Source organism: Schistocerca cancellata, unplaced genomic scaffold, assembly GCF_023864275.1.
Source record: "Schistocerca cancellata isolate TAMUIC-IGC-003103 unplaced genomic scaffold, iqSchCanc2.1 HiC_scaffold_431, whole genome shotgun sequence".
NCBI lineage: Eukaryota > Metazoa > Arthropoda > Insecta > Orthoptera > Acrididae > Schistocerca > Schistocerca cancellata.
The window spans coordinates 38,642-57,455 of record NW_026046448.1 but is presented as its reverse complement, the minus strand read 5'-3'; the positions used below and the strand labels follow the sequence as shown (position 1 = coordinate 57,455).

Genomic DNA, 18,814 nt, shown 5'->3' with positions numbered 1-18,814 from the left:
TCAAAAAAAAAAAAAAAAAAAAAAAAAAAAAAAAAAAAAAAAAAAAAAAAAAGTTGCCAATTTTGGCGTCTCATTTTTGTGCCGTTGCTGTGTGTTCTCGTGGAGTAGGACGCAGCTCATGTGACGCGCGTGTTGCGTAGGTAGCGTGGCCGAGCGGTCTCAGGCGCTGGTTTCAGGCACAAGTCTCTTCGGAGGCGTGGGTTCGAATCCCACTGCTGCCAAACGTGTAATGTTTCCTGCATCGAAGTCACATGCACTCATTGCCCGCAAAGGAAACAGCACAACAAGGCGTGAGCGTCTGCTTCGTGAAGTGTCGTAGAACAGTACGTGGTGCAACGGCAGGATTTGTAGGCGCCTTTTGCTCTCATCACTGCTGGCGTTCGTCTCCACGATATGCGTCCAGAGCATGCCGCTCTATAGCGTGCGAGAGTGGATTTTTTACAGTTGTCGTCAGTTAATCGTGGGTGGTTGCTGCGTTCGCTGGAGGAGCACTGGCGTTGTAATCCGGTGTAGTCTAGTGGCTAGGATACCTGGCTCTCACCCAGGAGTCCCGGGTTCGATTCCCGGTACCGGAAATGCGCGTTTTTGTTGCTCCTCTTATGCGACTTGTCTCGACTGACGCTACGCTGACGCGTGCAGAAAGCCACGTTAAGTATGATTCGTGGCAACACCCGACGGCGAGAGAGATGCTGTGTCTGTCCACTTGTTATCGAGTCACATGTCTGTAGTCAAGAGGCTTGGAGGACTGCAAGACATTGCCACGGAGGTGAATGCAGCTAACCACTGTAGTTAGTGTCCCGACAGCGCAGGCACGTTGATCTGCTCGTATGCATGTGATGGAGACCGTGTCTGCCACTGCTGTGGCGTACACCTTGGCCTAGGCTTTGCTGTGTATCGACACTTGCATTCCAGCCAGCTGCTTTCGGGGGCGCCTCCGTGGCCGTGATCGTCTAGTGGTTAGGACATTGCGTTGTGGCCGCAATAACCCAGGTTCGAATCCTGGTCACGGCAATTTTGAAAGTTTTTCCTTGCTGCCGTTGCATTGACGATAGTGCACGAGTACTCGAAATCACAGTGCTTTCTTGGTTTTTCACTCGTGTTCCGCAGGCCGCAGTTTGTACTTGAGCTCACATATGTTTGTTACATGGAGCATTCTAGCTCCGCCTGACAGGTACAGCTACGATACTTTAGTGGTTACGGAAAGCCCAGGTTCGAAACCTGGTCACGGCACGAAAACGTCTCTTGATGCTGTCTCCTTAACTACGACAGCTACAGACAAGTGGCGTCGCTACCATATGGCGGGCACGGCATTTTCTTGTTGTGGGTGGCCTAAAGAGACGCTTCCAGTGGGAGAGCAGTGAAAATACATGGCACGGCGATTGCCAAGATACTTCCATTTCGAAGTGATCTTTGTAGTACAAAGGGAACGTTTTGCCGCCGCTCTTGCAAGGGTAACGTGGCCGAGCGGTCTAAGGCGCTGGTTTTAGGCACCAGTCTCTTCTGAGGCGTGGGTTCGAATCCCACCGTTGCCAATTTTGGCGTCTCATTTTTGTGCCGTTGCTGTGTGTTCTCGTGGAGTAGGTCGCAGCTCATGTGACGCGCGTGTTGCGTAGGTAGCGTGGCCGAGCGGTCTCAGGCGCTGGTTTCAGGCACAAGTCTCTTCGGAGGCGTGGGTTCGAATCCCACTGCTGCCAAACGTGTAATGTTTCCTGCATCGAAGTCACATGCACTCATTGCCCGCAAAGGAAACAGCACAACAAGGCGTGAGCGTCTGCTTCGTGAAGTGTCGTAGAACAGTACGTGGTGCAACGGCAGGATTTGTAGGCGCCTTTTGCTCTCATCACTGCTGGCGTTCGTCTCCACGATATGCGTCCAGAGCATGCCGCTCTATAGCGTGCGAGAGTGGATTTTTTACAGTTGTCGTCAGTTAATCGTGGGTGGTTGCTGCGTTCGCTGGAGGAGCACTGGCGTTGTAATCCGGTGTAGTCTAGTGGCTAGGATACCTGGCTCTCACCCAGGAGTCCCGGGTTCGATTCCCGGTACCGGAAATGCGCGTTTTTGTTGCTCCTCTTATGCGACTTGTCTCGACTGACGCTACGCTGACGCGTGCAGAAAGCCACGTTAAGTATGATTCGTGGCAACACCCGACGGCGAGAGAGATGCTGTGTCTGTCCACTTGTTATCGAGTCACATGTCTGTAGTCAAGAGGCTTGGAGGACTGCAAGACATTGCCACGGAGGTGAATGCAGCTAACCACTGTAGTTAGTGTCCCGACAGCGCAGGCACGTTCATCTGCTCGTATGCATGTGATGGAGACCGTGTCTGCCACTGCTGTGGCGTACACCTTGGCCTAGGCTTTGCTGTGTATCGACACTTGCATTCCAGCCAGCTGCTTTCGGGGGCGCCTCCGTGGCCGTGATCGTCTAGTGGTTAGGACATTGCGTTGTGGCCGCAATAACCCAGGTTCGAATCCTGGTCACGGCAATTTTGAAAGTTTTTCCTTGCTGCCGTTGCATTGACGATAGTGCACGAGTACTCGAAATCACAGTGCTTTCTTGGTTTTTCACTCGTGTTCCGCAGGCCGCAGTTTGTACTTGAGCTCACATATGTTTGTTACATGGAGCATTCTAGCTCCGCCTGACAGGTACAGCTACGATACTTTAGTGGTTACGGAAAGCCCAGGTTCGAAACCTGGTCACGGCACGAAAACGTCTCTTGATGCTGTCTCCTTAACTACGACAGCTACAGACAAGTGGCGTCGCTACCATATGGCGGGCACGGCATTTTCTTGTTGTGGGTGGCCTAAAGAGACGCTTCCAGTGGGAGAGCAGTGAAAATACATGGCACGGCGATTGCCAAGATACTTCCATTTCGAAGTGATCTTTGTAGTACAAAGGAAACGTTTTGCCGCCGCTCTTGCAAGGGTAACGTGGCCGAGCGGTCTAAGGCGCTGGTTTTAGGCACCAGTCTCTTCTGAGGCGTGGGTTCGAATCCCACCGTTGCCAATTTTGGCGTCTCATTTTTGTGCCGTTGCTGTGTGTTCTCGTGGAGTAGGACGCAGCTCATGTGACGCGCGTGTTGCGTAGGTAGCGTGGCCGAGCGGTCTCAGGCGCTGGTTTCAGGCACAAGTCTCTTCGGAGGCGTGGGTTCGAATCCCACTGCTGCCAAACGTGTAATGTTTCCTGCATCGAAGTCACATGCACTCATTGCCCGCAAAGGAAACAGCACAACAAGGCGTGAGCGTCTGCTTCGTGAAGTGTCGTAGAACAGTACGTGGTGCAACGGCAGGATTTGTAGGCGCCTTTTGCTCTCATCACTGCTGGCGTTCGTCTCCACGATATGCGTCCAGAGCATGCCGCTCTATAGCGTGCGAGAGTGGATTTTTTACAGTTGTCGTCAGTTAATCGTGGGTGGTTGCTGCGTTCGCTGGAGGAGCACTGGCGTTGTAATCCGGTGTAGTCTAGTGGCTAGGATACCTGGCTCTCACCCAGGAGTCCCGGGTTCGATTCCCGGTACCGGAAATGCGCGTTTTTGTTGCTCCTCTTATGCGACTTGTCTCGACTGACGCTACGCTGACGCGTGCAGAAAGCCACGTTAAGTATGATTCGTGGCAACACCCGACGGCGAGAGAGATGCTGTGTCTGTCCACTTGTTATCGAGTCACATGTCTGTAGTCAAGAGGCTTGGAGGACTGCAAGACATTGCCACGGAGGTGAATGCAGCTAACCACTGTAGTTAGTGTCCCGACAGCGCAGGCACGTTCATCTGCTCGTATGCATGTGATGGAGACCGTGTCTGCCACTGCTGTGGCGTACACCTTGGCCTAGGCTTTGCTGTGTATCGACACTTGCATTCCAGCCAGCTGCTTTCGGGGGCGCCTCCGTGGCCGTGATCGTCTAGTGGTTAGGACATTGCGTTGTGGCCGCAATAACCCAGGTTCGAATCCTGGTCACGGCAATTTTGAAAGTTTTTCCTTGCTGCCGTTGCATTGACGATAGTGCACGAGTACTCGAAATCACAGTGCTTTCTTGGTTTTTCACTCGTGTTCCGCAGGCCGCAGTTTGTACTTGAGCTCACATATGTTTGTTACATGGAGCATTCTAGCTCCGCCTGACAGGTACAGCTACGATACTTTAGTGGTTACGGAAAGCCCAGGTTCGAAACCTGGTCACGGCACGAAAACGTCTCTTGATGCTGTCTCCTTAACTACGACAGCTACAGACAAGTGGCGTCGCTACCATATGGCGGGCACGGCATTTTCTTGTTGTGGGTGGCCTAAAGAGACGCTTCCAGTGGGAGAGCAGTGAAAATACATGGCACGGCGATTGCCAAGATACTTCCATTTCGAAGTGATCTTTGTAGTACAAAGGGAACGTTTTGCCGCCGCTCTTGCAAGGGTAACGTGGCCGAGCGGTCTAAGGCGCTGGTTTTAGGCACCAGTCTTTTCTGAGGCGTGGGTTCGAATCCCACCGTTGCCAATTTTGGCGTCTCATTTTTGTGCCGTTGCTGTGTGTTCTCGTGGAGTAGGTCGCAGCTCATGTGACGCGCGTGTTGCGTAGGTAGCGTGGCCGAGCGGTCTCAGGCGCTGGTTTCAGGCACAAGTCTCTTCGGAGGCGTGGGTTCGAATCCCACTGCTGCCAAACGTGTAATGTTTCCTGCATCGAAGTCACATGCACTCATTGCCCGCAAAGGAAACAGCACAACAAGGCGTGAGCGTCTGCTTCGTGAAGTGTCGTAGAACAGTACGTGGTGCAACGGCAGGATTTGTAGGCGCCTTTTGCTCTCATCACTGCTGGCGTTCGTCTCCACGATATGCGTCCAGAGCATGCCGCTCTACAGCGTGCGAGAGTGGATTTTTTACAGTTGTCGTCAGTTAATCGTGGGTGGTTGCTGCGTTCGCTGGAGGAGCACTGGCGTTGTAATCCGGTGTAGTCTAGTGGCTAGGATACCTGGCTCAGTTCCGCTTCAGACGCCGTGCAGTGTGGACGTGCTTAGTCTTCCGCTCCGCCGTAGCGTTACGTCTAGTGGAATATCGTTTGTTTACGTGTTGTGTTGTAACTTCTGAGAGTGTTTCTACGTTTTGGTTCGTCCTTGGTGTTTCTTGTTGTGCTTCTTTAAGTGTGTTCTGTGTAGCGGTTTCGACCGCATCGTTTAACCATGTCGTCTCAGGTAATTCCTCGCCAGGCTACAGTCAGTTTTGCATTTGACAAGTCAACCCGCCATGTGCAACCTAGTTCCCTTGAGGTCCATGATTGGTTAGTAGACACATTCGGTATTAATTCGGATCAGGTGCACACTGCTTATTTTGATACCGAGCTGTATGTATTCTTTGTTAAGTTTATGGACCCCCTTCAAGTTGATAGAATTCTTTCCAAATTTGGTCATCAGGTTCTCTTTCGGCATCGGGATGATTCTGTAAGTACCGTGCTGCTTTCCAATGCTTCTATCACGTATACCAGTGTTCGTGTATACAACCTTCCGCCGGAGGTGGACAATGTTTATCTTAAGGAGGGTTTACTCAAGTATGGTGATGTTAAAAGTATTCGTCTTGAACGCTGGTCGAGCCAACATCGCCTGCAATGTTACAGTGGTATTCGCTCGGTCGAAATGCACGTAAAGCAGAATATTCCGTCTCACCTGCAGATCGGTGGATATCGTGTCCACGTTACATATAGTGGTCAGGTTGGTACCTGTTTTTTGTGCAATGAGAGTGGTCACGTGCGTACCAACTGTCCGCGAAGGGTTTTTGTTTTAAAAAATTCTCTCGAACAGCGTCGCAAGTTAACGGTCGCTGACCTCGTTGCAGGTGGTTCTGCTCTTGGTGTAGACCAGTCCAATGGTAGTAGCACCCCGCCACCGGTTTTGCATACCCCTGACAAAGAATTTCCTCCTTTGCGGGCTAAATCTGATGTTGTTCCGTCTGCTCCTCCTGTGGGTGTGCCGCTTTTGAATCATAAACGGCGTCGCGCACAAGATGGGAATAGTACAGATGAGGATCTCCCTGAGATGCTCCAGTCCGAGCGACCAGCGCCCTCCGCGCCGCAGAGTAATGTCGATGCTCCTTGCCCTCCTGAGGTAGCGGTTCCGGTGGCGGCTGCTGCCGCCCCCCCGGCCTCCGATGCGGCTTCTCTCGCGTCGGATCGTCGGTCGGGCGAGTTGGCGCCGTCTTCCGAACCGACTTCGTTGTCACAACAAGTGGAGCCGCACCAACTTCCTGCTTCGCTGCCCCACACCTCTGCCGGCGGAGCTGCTCCGCTTCCTTCCACCTTTCCGCCTTCGGACCTTCCTGCTCAAGTTTCGCACCCGTGTAGTCCATGTTTGCCGGATGCTAGTGTAGGTGTCGACCAGTCCGTTTCGTCGGATGTTTCCCCCGCGACCCCGGATCCCGAATGTGGACCGGCGCGGGTGATGTCGGATACAGAACTTGACCCTCCTACGTCACCGGCGGCTGAAGCCTCCTTGCCCGTCAGCCGTCGCAAGTTACGCGTTCAGCCGAACGTCAATGCTGTTCGTAAAAAACCGAAGCGTAAGGGATCCGCGGAACGGGGTAGCCGTCCCCCTCTCTCGGATTCCTCCGTCTCCCCTGCTATGGACTGTGACGTTGGTGCGTCGGTGTAGGTGATTTCTTCTCTCGCTTTTCTCTCCATGGTTCAAGCATACACCTTTCTTACCTTAAATGTTAACCGCATTGAGTCCGACGTTCGCATTGCCTCTTTGCGGCAGTTTATTTACGACTCCTGTGCGGACGTCGTGTTTTTGCAGGAAGTGTTGTTTTCTGATCTCTCTCTACCTGGTTTTCGAACTGTTTTTAATGTCGCACCGGAATATTCGACAGGAACTGCTCTTTTCTTTCGAGAAGGTATTCCTATTACTGACGTTGAATTCCTTGACTCTGGCCGTGGGATTGGTTGTCGTCTTTTTGATCTCAGCCTAGTTGTTTTGTATGCCCCCTCTGGTTCGGGTCACGCTGTGGCTCGATCGCGTTTTTATAAGGAAGAGATTATTTATCTTTTGCGCAAGAGCCCTCGCAGCCTCCTGTTAGGAGGCGATTTTAATTGTGTTTTACGCCCTGAAGATCAGTCCCCAAATTTTAATTATTGCCGAGATTTACATGACTTGGTTCGTACGATGCACCTGCGGGATGTTTGGGAACACAAATATCCAACCCTGGTGAAGTTTACGTTTTTTACCGCATCCTCATGCAGTAGACTCGACAGATTTTATTTATCTGATTTTTTATGTGATAAAATTCTTACTGTCGATGTTATTCCTACTAGTTTTTCTGACCATTGTGCTTTTACTGCAACTGTCAATTTTAATCGCCAACCTGCAAAACTTTATCGTTCCCAGTGGATGTTAAATGTTTCCCACCTTGCCGACAGTGATATGGATGATGTTATGCGTGGCGTGTGGGAGCGCTGTCTTCGCTCTGTCCCGCGTTACCCCTCCTTGCTGGTTTGGTGGACTGCGTTTGCCAAGCCCAAGATTCGTCAGACTTTGATTTTTTACTGTGCTGCAAGGGCGCGTGAGTTTAAGACCACGTACGAATTTTACTACTCTGTCCTGCGTGACCTCTATGACGCAGCAGATACCTCTCCTCTGCGGATCCATGATGTTCGTCGTATTAAAGCCAAGCTCTTGACCCTCAAACGACGACAGATGGATGGTCTGCGAGTTAAGTCGAAACCTCCCTCTCTCGTTGCAGGTGAGCTGACATCTTTGTACCACCTGCTACGGCATCAGACTCGTCGTCGTCGCTCCTTTATCTCTTCACTTACGGTGGATGATGGACGGCAGCTTATTGTACAGGAGGAAATGGTTCGAGCTCTCCACCAGTATTACACTAGTCTGTATTCTGCCGATGATTCTGGGGAGTCCCTTGCGGATGATGTTCTTGGAGATCTTACTGCGACGATCGCGCCTGATGCGAACGGCGACTTTCTCCGGGAGTTCCAGGTCGATGATGTTTTCGATTTTATTGCTCGCTCTCCGTCTGGTAAATCGCCGGGTCCAGACGGCCTACCTAAAGAATTTTATCTTCGTTTTTGGCCTCTTTTGGGCGGCACTTTAACGCAGATTTTAAATGAGATTGTCAGGGGGATGGATGTGCCTGCCGATTTTAAAGTAGGGAAAATTGTTTTAATTCCTAAGTCCTCTGGTCGTATATCTGCTGCCAATCTTCGTCCGCTCACATTGCTGAACTTCGACTACAAGACGGCTGCTAGAGCGCTCAATAGCCGATTATCTTCACTGCTTCGGGATGTGATTGGTGCACATCAATGTTGTTTAAATGATAGATCTATTCTGACTCCTGTAGCCGAATATCGGGATGTTGTCTCGGTTGCGGCGGTTACCAATGTTCAGTGTGCTTTTGCTTTCCTAGATTTTTATAAGGCTTTTGATCACGTTAATCATGTGTTTTTAGATCGTGTTTTAGGTATAATAGGTTTTAACGCCTCGTCCCGTGGTGTTCTTGGCAACTTGTATAGGGGAATAACTGCCCGGGTGTCTGTCAATGGGCAGCTGACGCCGCCCATTGATATCCGCCGCGGGGTGCCTCAGGGCAGTCCGCTCTCTATGTCCTTATTCGTGTTGTCCCTGGAACCACTGCTTCGGACCATTGCTCTCAAGCTTCAGGGTATGTCCCTCTCTGGTGGGACCCTCACTATTAAGGCATACGCGGATGATGTCGTTGTTCTCCTCCGTCAGCGTACAGATATCCCGTTATTGAAAGGGGCAGTTGATACTTACTGTCGTGTCTCTGGAGCACGTCTTAATCACGGCAAATGCAAGATCCTTGACATTCGAGGATTTCGCGGTGTTGATGTACCTTGGGCCACTTTTGTCGATCGCCATACGTCCTTGGGGATTATCGTTGATCGGTGTCCTCTCAAAATGGCGGCTCTCAATTGGAAATCTGTCACCGAGAAGATACAGGGTGCTCTGATGGTCCATGAGCAGCGTTCTCTTAACATTTTGCAAAAAGTTCGCATTTTAGACACGTACGTTTTATGTAAATCCTATTATGTTGCTCAGCTGTTCCCACTTCCCCTGATGGTGGCGAAAAGGTTGCGCCAATTGTCCAGCAGGTTTATATGGAAGGGCCATCTATTCAGGTTACGATACGAGGTTATGACGAAACCGCGTCTCTCCGGAGGTTTGGGCCTCTCTGACATTACTCGCAAGGCGTCAGCGTTGTACGTCCGCCGTACGACTCTCATTGTCACACAAGAAGTGAGTTCCATTACGTCCAAGCTTTTTACTGTCGTGCGTCCGGGGAGTCTTGCTCCACCTGTCGACGTCGGTCGCCTCAATTTTAAGTTGAAGCACATCCGGGAATTTTATATTGCGGTGAGCTACCTCGGTGACGTCTTTTTGCGGCGACCTGTGCCAACGACCAAGTTTTTGATTGCCCGCTGGAAGGGGCAGGACGGTCCCAATCCAATAGAACTGGCGTCTCCATCTGTCTCCTGGAGGAACGTCTGGAAGAATGTTAGTTTGCCGATCCACTCTATGGCCGTGACGTCCACGTGGTATAGGGTAATTAATAATTTGATCCCCACAAATGTACGACTGCAGCGCATTGGTCTTTCTGACACGGACAAATGTACTCGGTGTGGTCTCCTGGATACCCTTGAGCATCGATTCACCTGTTGTGGCCACCTTGCAAATTGGCGTTGGCTCAGGAAACAACTGGCTTTTGTAACTAGGTCTGCTGAAGCCGCTTATACCATTGATATCATCGTACGGCCCGATTCTTATTTCTTTCCGCGGACGAAGCTTAATACAGTCATGTGGTTGATTGGCCATTTTGTACATTTTGTCGTCACTTGTCTTGAGGAGGATGAACGCCTAGCGTTTCAGCAGTACATGCTTACTGCTTACTGGACTCGCTTGCGATTGCCACGTCTCCGCGATGACTTTGCCAACATGCTTACCCTGACGTTCGAAAGAGAGGGTGTTGGATAACGTCGCCCATGACCGCCACATTTTTATGATATATCTGGATTGAAACTATCCCGTGTCGTCCTTGTTTTATTTCTTTCTTTTCATTTTACGCCAGGACTGCAGTTTTCGTGGAACTTTTGGCTGAAAGAGAACAACAATGAGGCCAAGTAACAGGACTGTAGAAAAGTTCCAATGCCCTTGTGCAGGTGCCATTCGGAGACGGGACAGTAGAGACATCGTGGCCAGGCCTCGGGATTCGACCCCTGCCCACTTTGTTTCCACAGCCCTGAATCTGAAGGACACCTCTTGTAATGAGGACATATACAAACATACAACAGCAAAAGCGATAAGAGAGTTAATAACAATAAAACGAAAAAAAAAAAAAAAAAAAAAAAAAAGGTGTGATAGAAAAAAAAAAAAAAAGAAAAAAAAAAAAAAAAAAAAAAAAAAAGTGGCTAGGATACCTGGCTCTCACCCAGGAGTCCCGGGTTCGATTCCCGGTACCGGAAATGCGCGTTTTTGTTGCTCCTCTTATGCGACTTGTCTCGACTGACGCTACGCTGACGCGTGCAGAAAGCCACGTTAAGTATGATTCGTGGCAACACCCGACGGCGAGAGAGATGCTGTGTCTGTCCACTTGTTATCGAGTCACATGTCTGTAGTCAAGAGGCTTGGAGGACTGCAAGACATTGCCACGGAGGTGAATGCAGCTAACCACTGTAGTTAGTGTCCCGACAGCGCAGGCACGTTCATCTGCTCGTATGCATGTGATGGAGACCGTGTCTGCCACTGCTGTGGCGTACACCTTGGCCTAGGCTTTGCTGTGTATCGACACTTGCATTCCAGCCAGCTGCTTTCGGGGGCGCCTCCGTGGCCGTGATCGTCTAGTGGTTAGGACATTGCGTTGTGGCCGCAATAACCCAGGTTCGAATCCTGGTCACGGCAATTTTGAAAGTTTTTCCTTGCTGCCGTTGCATTGACGATAGTGCACGAGTACTCGAAATCACAGTGCTTTCTTGGTTTTTCACTCGTGTTCCGCAGGCCGCAGTTTGTACTTGAGCTCACATATGTTTGTTACATGGAGCATTCTAGCTCCGCCTGACAGGTACAGCTACGATACTTTAGTGGTTACGGAAAGCCCAGGTTCGAAACCTGGTCACGGCACGAAAACGTCTCTTGATGCTGTCTCCTTAACTACGACAGCTACAGACAAGTGGCGTCGCTACCATATGGCGGGCACGGCATTTTCTTGTTGTGGGTGGCCTAAAGAGACGCTTCCAGTGGGAGAGCAGTGAAAATACATGGCACGGCGATTGCCAAGATACTTCCATTTCGAAGTGATCTTTGTAGTACAAAGGAAACGTTTTGCCGCCGCTCTTGCAAGGGTAACGTGGCCGAGCGGTCTAAGGCGCTGGTTTTAGGCACCAGTCTCTTCTGAGGCGTGGGTTCGAATCCCACCGTTGCCAATTTTGGCGTCTCATTTTTGTGCCGTTGCTGTGTGTTCTCGTGGAGTAGGACGCAGCTCATGTGACGCGCGTGTTGCGTAGGTAGCGTGGCCGAGCGGTCTCAGGCGCTGGTTTCAGGCACAAGTCTCTTCGGAGGCGTGGGTTCGAATCCCACTGCTGCCAAACGTGTAATGTTTCCTGCATCGAAGTCACATGCACTCATTGCCCGCAAAGGAAACAGCACAACAAGGCGTGAGCGTCTGCTTCGTGAAGTGTCGTAGAACAGTACGTGGTGCAACGGCAGGATTTGTAGGCGCCTTTTGCTCTCATCACTGCTGGCGTTCGTCTCCACGATATGCGTCCAGAGCATGCCGCTCTATAGCGTGCGAGAGTGGATTTTTTACAGTTGTCGTCAGTTAATCGTGGGTGGTTGCTGCGTTCGCTGGAGGAGCACTGGCGTTGTAATCCGGTGTAGTCTAGTGGCTAGGATACCTGGCTCTCACCCAGGAGTCCCGGGTTCGATTCCCGGTACCGGAAATGCGCGTTTTTGTTGCTCCTCTTATGCGACTTGTCTCGACTGACGCTACGCTGACGCGTGCAGAAAGCCACGTTAAGTATGATTCGTGGCAACACCCGACGGCGAGAGAGATGCTGTGTCTGTCCACTTGTTATCGAGTCACATGTCTGTAGTCAAGAGGCTTGGAGGACTGCAAGACATTGCCACGGAGGTGAATGCAGCTAACCACTGTAGTTAGTGTCCCGACAGCGCAGGCACGTTCATCTGCTCGTATGCATGTGATGGAGACCGTGTCTGCCACTGCTGTGGCGTACACCTTGGCCTAGGCTTTGCTGTGTATCGACACTTGCATTCCAGCCAGCTGCTTTCGGGGGCGCCTCCGTGGCCGTGATCGTCTAGTGGTTAGGACATTGCGTTGTGGCCGCAATAACCCAGGTTCGAATCCTGGTCACGGCAATTTTGAAAGTTTTTCCTTGCTGCCGTTGCATTGACGATAGTGCACGAGTACTCGAAATCACAGTGCTTTCTTGGTTTTTCACTCGTGTTCCGCAGGCCGCAGTTTGTACTTGAGCTCACATATGTTTGTTACATGGAGCATTCTAGCTCTGCCTGACAGGTACAGCTACGATACTTTAGTGGTTACGGAAAGCCCAGGTTCGAAACCTGGTCACGGCACGAAAACGTCTCTTGATGCTGTCTCCTTAACTACGACAGCTACAGACAAGTGGCGTCGCTACCATATGGCGGGCACGGCATTTTCTTGTTGTGGGTGGCCTAAAGAGACGCTTCCAGTGGGAGAGCAGTGAAAATACATGGCACGGCGATTGCCAAGATACTTCCATTTCGAAGTGATCTTTGTAGTACAAAGGGAACGTTTTGCCGCCGCTCTTGCAAGGGTAACGTGGCCGAGCGGTCTAAGGCGCTGGTTTTAGGCACCAGTCTCTCCTGAGGCGTGGGTTCGAATCCCACCGTTGCCAATTTTGGCGTCTCATTTTTGTGCCGTTGCTGTGTGTTCTCGTGGAGTAGGTCGCAGCTCATGTGACGCGCGTGTTGCGTAGGTAGCGTGGCCGAGCGGTCTCAGGCGCTGGTTTCAGGCACAAGTCTCTTCGGAGGCGTGGGTTCGAATCCCACTGCTGCCAAACGTGTAATGTTTCCTGCATCGAAGTCACATGCACTCATTGCCCGCAAAGGAAACAGCACAACAAGGCGTGAGCGTCTGCTTCGTGAAGTGTCGTAGAACAGTACGTGGTGCAACGGCAGGATTTGTAGGCGCCTTTTGCTCTCATCACTGCTGGCGTTCGTCTCCACGATATGCGTCCAGAGCATGCCGCTCTATAGCGTGCGAGAGTGGATTTTTTACAGTTGTCGTCAGTTAATCGTGGGTGGTTGCTGCGTTCGCTGGAGGAGCACTGGCGTTGTAATCCGGTGTAGTCTAGTGGCTAGGATACCTGGCTCTCACCCAGGAGTCCCGGGTTCGATTCCCGGTACCGGAAATGCGCGTTTTTGTTGCTCCTCTTATGCGACTTGTCTCGACTGACGCTACGCTGACGCGTGCAGAAAGCCACGTTAAGTATGATTCGTGGCAACACCCGACGGCGAGAGAGATGCTGTGTCTGTCCACTTGTTATCGAGTCACATGTCTGTAGTCAAGAGGCTTGGAGGACTGCAAGACATTGCCACGGAGGTGAATGCAGCTAACCACTGTAGTTAGTGTCCCGACAGCGCAGGCACGTTCATCTGCTCGTATGCATGTGATGGAGACCGTGTCTGCCACTGCTGTGGCGTACACCTTGGCCTAGGCTTTGCTGTGTATCGACACTTGCATTCCAGCCAGCTGCTTTCGGGGGCGCCTCCGTGGCCGTGATCGTCTAGTGGTTAGGACATTGCGTTGTGGCCGCAATAACCCAGGTTCGAATCCTGGTCACGGCAATTTTGAAAGTTTTTCCTTGCTGCCGTTGCATTGACGATAGTGCACGAGTACTCGAAATCACAGTGCTTTCTTGGTTTTTCACTCGTGTTCCGCAGGCCGCAGTTTGTACTTGAGCTCACATATGTTTGTTACATGGAGCATTCTAGCTCCGCCTGACAGGTACAGCTACGATACTTTAGTGGTTACGGAAAGCCCAGGTTCGAAACCTGGTCACGGCACGAAAACGTCTCTTGATGCTGTCTCCTTAACTACGACAGCTACAGACAAGTGGCGTCGCTACCATATGGCGGGCACGGCATTTTCTTGTTGTGGGTGGCCTAAAGAGACGCTTCCAGTGGGAGAGCAGTGAAAATACATGGCACGGCGATTGCCAAGATACTTCCATTTCGAAGTGATCTTTGTAGTACAAAGGAAACGTTTTGCCGCCGCTCTTGCAAGGGTAACGTGGCCGAGCGGTCTAAGGCGCTGGTTTTAGGCACCAGTCTCTTCTGAGGCGTGGGTTCGAATCCCACCGTTGCCAATTTTGGCGTCTCATTTTTGTGCCGTTGCTGTGTGTTCTCGTGGAGTAGGACGCAGCTCATGTGACGCGCGTGTTGCGTAGGTAGCGTGGCCGAGCGGTCTCAGGCGCTGGATTCAGGCACAAGTCTCTTCGGAGGCGTGGGTTCGAATCCCACTGCTGCCAAACGTGTAATGTTTCCTGCATCGAAGTCACATGCACTCATTGCCCGCAAAGGAAACAGCACAACAAGGCGTGAGCGTCTGCTTCGTGAAGTGTCGTAGAACAGTACGTGGTGCAACGGCAGGATTTGTAGGCGCCTTTTGCTCTCATCACTGCTGGCGTTCGTCTCCACGATATGCGTCCAGAGCATGCCGCTCTATAGCGTGCGAGAGTGGATTTTTTACAGTTGTCGTCAGTTAATCGTGGGTGGTTGCTGCGTTCGCTGGAGGAGCACTGGCGTTGTAATCCGGTGTAGTCTAGTGGCTAGGATACCTGGCTCTCACCCAGGAGGCCCGGGTTCGATTCCCGGTACCGGAAATGCGCGTTTTTGTTGCTCCTCTTATGCGACTTGTCTCGACTGACGCTACGCTGACGCGTGCAGAAAGCCACGTTAAGTATGATTCGTGGCAACACCCGACGGCGAGAGAGATGCTGTGTCTGTCCACTTGTTATCGAGTCACATGTCTGTAGTCAAGAGGCTTGGAGGACTGCAAGACATTGCCACGGAGGTGAATGCAGCTAACCACTGTAGTTAGTGTCCCGACAGCGCAGGCACGTTCATCTGCTCGTATGCATGTGATGGAGACCGTGTCTGCCACTGCTGTGGCGTACACCTTGGCCTAGGCTTTGCTGTGTATCGACACTTGCATTCCAGCCAGCTGCTTTCGGGGGCGCCTCCGTGGCCGTGATCGTCTAGTGGTTAGGACATTGCGTTGTGGCCGCAATAACCCAGGTTCGAATCCTGGTCACGGCAATTTTGAAAGTTTTTCCTTGCTGCCGTTGCATTGACGATAGTGCACGAGTACTCGAAATCACAGTGCTTTCTTGGTTTTTCACTCGTGTTCCGCAGGCCGCAGTTTGTACTTGAGCTCACATATGTTTGTTACATGGAGCATTCTAGCTCCGCCTGACAGGTACAGCTACGATACTTTAGTGGTTACGGAAAGCCCAGGTTCGAAACCTGGTCACGGCACGAAAACGTCTCTTGATGCTGTCTCCTTAACTACGACAGCTACAGACAAGTGGCGTCGCTACCATATGGCGGGCACGGCATTTTCTTGTTGTGGGTGGCCTAAAGAGACGCTTCCAGTGGGAGAGCAGTGAAAATACATGGCACGGCGATTGCCAAGATACTTCCATTTCGAAGTGATCTTTGTAGTACAAAGGGAACGTTTTGCCGCCGCTCTTGCAAGGGTAACGTGGCCGAGCGGTCTAAGGCGCTGGTTTTAGGCACCAGTCTTTTCTGAGGCGTGGGTTCGAATCCCACCGTTGCCAATTTTGGCGTCTCATTTTTGTGCCGTTGCTGTGTGTTCTCGTGGAGTAGGTCGCAGCTCATGTGACGCGCGTGTTGCGTAGGTAGCGTGGCCGAGCGGTCTCAGGCGCTGGTTTCAGGCACAAGTCTCTTCGGAGGCGTGGGTTCGAATCCCACTGCTGCCAAACGTGTAATGTTTCCTGCATCGAAGTCACATGCACTCATTGCCCGCAAAGGAAACAGCACAACAAGGCGTGAGCGTCTGCTTCGTGAAGTGTCGTAGAACAGTACGTGGTGCAACGGCAGGATTTGTAGGCGCCTTTTGCTCTCATCACTGCTGGCGTTCGTCTCCACGATATGCGTCCAGAGCATGCCGCTCTACAGCGTGCGAGAGTGGATTTTTTACAGTTGTCGTCAGTTAATCGTGGGTGGTTGCTGCGTTCGCTGGAGGAGCACTGGCGTTGTAATCCGGTGTAGTCTAGTGGCTAGGATACCTGGCTCTCACCCAGGAGGCCCGGGTTCGATTCCCGGTACCGGAAATGCGCGTTTTTGTTGCTCCTCTTATGCGACTTGTCTCGACTGACGCTACGCTGACGCGTGCAGAAAGCCACGTTAAGTATGATTCGTGGCAACACCCGACGGCGAGAGAGATGCTGTGTCTGTCCACTTGTTATCGAGTCACATGTCTGTAGTCAAGAGGCTTGGAGGACTGCAAGACATTGCCACGGAGGTGAATGCAGCTAACCACTGTAGTTAGTGTCCCGACAGCGCAGGCACGTTCATCTGCTCGTATGCATGTGATGGAGACCGTGTCTGCCACTGCTGTGGCGTACACCTTGGCCTAGGCTTTGCTGTGTATCGACACTTGCATTCCAGCCAGCTGCTTTCGGGGGCGCCTCCGTGGCCGTGATCGTCTAGTGGTTAGGACATTGCGTTGTGGCCGCAATAACCCAGGTTCGAATCCTGGTCACGGCAATTTTGAAAGTTTTTCCTTGCTGCCGTTGCATTGACGATAGTGCACGAGTACTCGAAATCACAGTGCTTTCTTGGTTTTTCACTCGTGTTCCGCAGGCCGCAGTTTGTACTTGAGCTCACATATGTTTGTTACATGGAGCATTCTAGCTCCGCCTGACAGGTACAGCTACGATACTTTAGTGGTTACGGAAAGCCCAGGTTCGAAACCTGGTCACGGCACGAAAACGTCTCTTGATGCTGTCTCCTTAACTACGACAGCTACAGACAAGTGGCGTCGCTACCATATGGCGGGCACGGCATTTTCTTGTTGTGGGTGGCCTAAAGAGACGCTTCCAGTGGGAGAGCAGTGAAAATACATGGCACGGCGATTGCCAAGATACTTCCATTTCGAAGTGATCTTTGTAGTACAAAGGGAACGTTTTGCCGCCGCTCTTGCAAGGGTAACGTGGCCGAGCGGTCTAAGGCGCTGGTTTTAGGCACCAGTCTTTTCTGAGGCGTGGGTTCGAATCCCACCGTTGCCAATTTTGGCGTCTCATTTTTGTGCCGTTGCTGTGTGTTCTCGTGGAGTAGGTCGCAGCTCATGTGACGCGCGTGTTGCGTAGGTAGCGTGGCCGAGCGGTCTCAGGCGCTGGTTTCAGGCACAAGTCTCTTCGGAGGCGTGGGTTCGAATCCCACTGCTGCCAAACGTGTAATGTTTCCTGCATCGAAGTCACATGCACTCATTGCCCGCAAAGGAAACAGCACAACAAGGCGTGAGCGTCTGCTTCGTGAAGTGTCGTAGAACAGTACGTGGTGCAACGGCAGGATTTGTAGGCGCCTTTTGCTCTCATCACTGCTGGCGTTCGTCTCCACGATATGCGTCCAGAGCATGCCGCTCTACAGCGTGCGAGAGTGGATTTTTTACAGTTGTCGTCAGTTAATCGTGGGTGGTTGCTGCGTTCGCTGGAGGAGCACTGGCGTTGTAATCCGGTGTAGTCTAGTGGCTAGGATACCTGGCTCTCACCCAGGAGGCCCGGGTTCGATTCCCGGTACCGGAAATGCGCGTTTTTGTTGCTCCTCTTATGCGACTTGTCTCGACTTTGCTCGACTGACGCTACGCTGACGCGTGCAGAAAGCCACGTTAAGTATGATTCGTGGCAACACCCGACGGCGAGAGAGATGCTGTGTCTGTCCACTTGTTATCGAGTCACATGTCTGTAGTCAAGAGGCTTGGAGGACTGCAAGACATTGCCACGGAGGTGAATGCAGCTAACCACTGTAGTTAGTGTCCCGACAGCGCAGGCACGTTCATCTGCTCGTATGCATGTGATGGAGACCGTGTCTGCCACTGCTGTGGCGTACACCTTGGCCTAGGCTTTGCTGTGTATCGACACTTGCATTCCAGCCAGCTGCTTTCGGGGGCGCCTCCGTGGCCGTGATCGTCTAGTGGTTAGGACATTGCGTTGTGGCCGCAATAACCCAGGTTCGAATCCTGGTCACGGCAATTTTGAAAGTTTTTCCTTGCTGCCGTTGCATTGACGATAGTGCACGAGTACTCGAAATCACAGTGCTTTCTTGGTTTTTCACTCGTGTTCCGCAGGCCGCAGTTTGTACTTGAGCTCACATATGTTTGTTACATGGAGCATTCTAGCTCCGCCTGACAGGTACAGCTACGATACTTTAGTGGTTACGGAAAGCCCAGGTTCGAAACCTGGTCACGGCACGAAAACGTCTCTTGATGCTGTCTCCTTAACTACGACAGCTACAGACAAGTGGCGTCGCTACCATATGGCGGGCACGGCATTTTCTTGTTGTGGGTGGCCTAAAGAGACGCTTCCAGTGGGAGAGCAGTGAAAATACATGGCACGGCGATTGCCAAGATACTTCCATTTCGAAGTGATCTTTGTAGTACAAAGGGAACGTTTTGCCGCCGCTCTTGCAAGGGTAACGTGGCCGAGCGGTCTAAGGCGCTGGTTTTAGGCACCAGTCTTTTCTGAGGCGTGGGTTCGAATCCCACCGTTGCCAATTTTGGCGTCTCATTTTTGTGCCG

At 51.7% G+C, this 18,814-nt stretch overlaps 26 non-coding genes across 26 annotated transcripts; all 26 read left to right on the top strand.

Moving 5' to 3' along the window:
• The first annotated feature begins 503 nt into the window (after positions 1 to 503).
• Trnae-cuc (transfer RNA glutamic acid (anticodon CUC)) lies at positions 504 to 575 on the top strand. The gene has a single exon. It is a non-coding gene; the product is annotated as a tRNA-Glu (tRNA).
• Positions 576 to 939: 364 nt separating this feature from the next.
• Trnah-gug (transfer RNA histidin (anticodon GUG)) lies at positions 940 to 1,011 on the top strand. Its single transcript has one exon. It is a non-coding gene; the product is annotated as a tRNA-His (tRNA).
• Positions 1,012 to 1,450: 439 nt separating this feature from the next.
• On the top strand, positions 1,451 to 1,532 carry Trnal-uag (transfer RNA leucine (anticodon UAG)). Its single transcript has one exon. It is a non-coding gene; the product is annotated as a tRNA-Leu (tRNA).
• A 444-nt stretch (positions 1,533 to 1,976) lies between these two features.
• On the top strand, positions 1,977 to 2,048 carry Trnae-cuc (transfer RNA glutamic acid (anticodon CUC)). Its single transcript has one exon. It is a non-coding gene; the product is annotated as a tRNA-Glu (tRNA).
• Positions 2,049 to 2,412: 364 nt separating this feature from the next.
• On the top strand, positions 2,413 to 2,484 carry Trnah-gug (transfer RNA histidin (anticodon GUG)). The gene has a single exon. It is a non-coding gene; the product is annotated as a tRNA-His (tRNA).
• Positions 2,485 to 2,923: 439 nt separating this feature from the next.
• On the top strand, positions 2,924 to 3,005 carry Trnal-uag (transfer RNA leucine (anticodon UAG)). The gene has a single exon. It is a non-coding gene; the product is annotated as a tRNA-Leu (tRNA).
• Positions 3,006 to 3,449: 444 nt separating this feature from the next.
• Positions 3,450 to 3,521, top strand: Trnae-cuc (transfer RNA glutamic acid (anticodon CUC)). The gene has a single exon. It is a non-coding gene; the product is annotated as a tRNA-Glu (tRNA).
• Positions 3,522 to 3,885: 364 nt separating this feature from the next.
• Trnah-gug (transfer RNA histidin (anticodon GUG)) lies at positions 3,886 to 3,957 on the top strand. The gene has a single exon. It is a non-coding gene; the product is annotated as a tRNA-His (tRNA).
• Positions 3,958 to 4,396: 439 nt separating this feature from the next.
• Positions 4,397 to 4,478, top strand: Trnal-uag (transfer RNA leucine (anticodon UAG)). The gene has a single exon. It is a non-coding gene; the product is annotated as a tRNA-Leu (tRNA).
• A 6,343-nt stretch (positions 4,479 to 10,821) lies between these two features.
• Positions 10,822 to 10,893, top strand: Trnah-gug (transfer RNA histidin (anticodon GUG)). The gene has a single exon. It is a non-coding gene; the product is annotated as a tRNA-His (tRNA).
• Positions 10,894 to 11,332: 439 nt separating this feature from the next.
• Trnal-uag (transfer RNA leucine (anticodon UAG)) lies at positions 11,333 to 11,414 on the top strand. Its single transcript has one exon. It is a non-coding gene; the product is annotated as a tRNA-Leu (tRNA).
• A 444-nt stretch (positions 11,415 to 11,858) lies between these two features.
• On the top strand, positions 11,859 to 11,930 carry Trnae-cuc (transfer RNA glutamic acid (anticodon CUC)). The gene has a single exon. It is a non-coding gene; the product is annotated as a tRNA-Glu (tRNA).
• A 364-nt stretch (positions 11,931 to 12,294) lies between these two features.
• Trnah-gug (transfer RNA histidin (anticodon GUG)) lies at positions 12,295 to 12,366 on the top strand. The gene has a single exon. It is a non-coding gene; the product is annotated as a tRNA-His (tRNA).
• Positions 12,367 to 12,805: 439 nt separating this feature from the next.
• Positions 12,806 to 12,887, top strand: Trnal-uag (transfer RNA leucine (anticodon UAG)). Its single transcript has one exon. It is a non-coding gene; the product is annotated as a tRNA-Leu (tRNA).
• A 444-nt stretch (positions 12,888 to 13,331) lies between these two features.
• Trnae-cuc (transfer RNA glutamic acid (anticodon CUC)) lies at positions 13,332 to 13,403 on the top strand. The gene has a single exon. It is a non-coding gene; the product is annotated as a tRNA-Glu (tRNA).
• Positions 13,404 to 13,767: 364 nt separating this feature from the next.
• Positions 13,768 to 13,839, top strand: Trnah-gug (transfer RNA histidin (anticodon GUG)). Its single transcript has one exon. It is a non-coding gene; the product is annotated as a tRNA-His (tRNA).
• Positions 13,840 to 14,278: 439 nt separating this feature from the next.
• Positions 14,279 to 14,360, top strand: Trnal-uag (transfer RNA leucine (anticodon UAG)). Its single transcript has one exon. It is a non-coding gene; the product is annotated as a tRNA-Leu (tRNA).
• Positions 14,361 to 14,804: 444 nt separating this feature from the next.
• On the top strand, positions 14,805 to 14,876 carry Trnae-cuc (transfer RNA glutamic acid (anticodon CUC)). Its single transcript has one exon. It is a non-coding gene; the product is annotated as a tRNA-Glu (tRNA).
• Positions 14,877 to 15,240: 364 nt separating this feature from the next.
• Positions 15,241 to 15,312, top strand: Trnah-gug (transfer RNA histidin (anticodon GUG)). Its single transcript has one exon. It is a non-coding gene; the product is annotated as a tRNA-His (tRNA).
• Positions 15,313 to 15,751: 439 nt separating this feature from the next.
• Positions 15,752 to 15,833, top strand: Trnal-uag (transfer RNA leucine (anticodon UAG)). Its single transcript has one exon. It is a non-coding gene; the product is annotated as a tRNA-Leu (tRNA).
• Positions 15,834 to 16,277: 444 nt separating this feature from the next.
• Positions 16,278 to 16,349, top strand: Trnae-cuc (transfer RNA glutamic acid (anticodon CUC)). Its single transcript has one exon. It is a non-coding gene; the product is annotated as a tRNA-Glu (tRNA).
• Positions 16,350 to 16,713: 364 nt separating this feature from the next.
• Trnah-gug (transfer RNA histidin (anticodon GUG)) lies at positions 16,714 to 16,785 on the top strand. Its single transcript has one exon. It is a non-coding gene; the product is annotated as a tRNA-His (tRNA).
• Positions 16,786 to 17,224: 439 nt separating this feature from the next.
• On the top strand, positions 17,225 to 17,306 carry Trnal-uag (transfer RNA leucine (anticodon UAG)). Its single transcript has one exon. It is a non-coding gene; the product is annotated as a tRNA-Leu (tRNA).
• A 444-nt stretch (positions 17,307 to 17,750) lies between these two features.
• On the top strand, positions 17,751 to 17,822 carry Trnae-cuc (transfer RNA glutamic acid (anticodon CUC)). The gene has a single exon. It is a non-coding gene; the product is annotated as a tRNA-Glu (tRNA).
• A 374-nt stretch (positions 17,823 to 18,196) lies between these two features.
• Trnah-gug (transfer RNA histidin (anticodon GUG)) lies at positions 18,197 to 18,268 on the top strand. The gene has a single exon. It is a non-coding gene; the product is annotated as a tRNA-His (tRNA).
• A 439-nt stretch (positions 18,269 to 18,707) lies between these two features.
• Trnal-uag (transfer RNA leucine (anticodon UAG)) lies at positions 18,708 to 18,789 on the top strand. The gene has a single exon. It is a non-coding gene; the product is annotated as a tRNA-Leu (tRNA).
• The last annotated feature ends 25 nt before the right edge of the window (positions 18,790 to 18,814 follow it).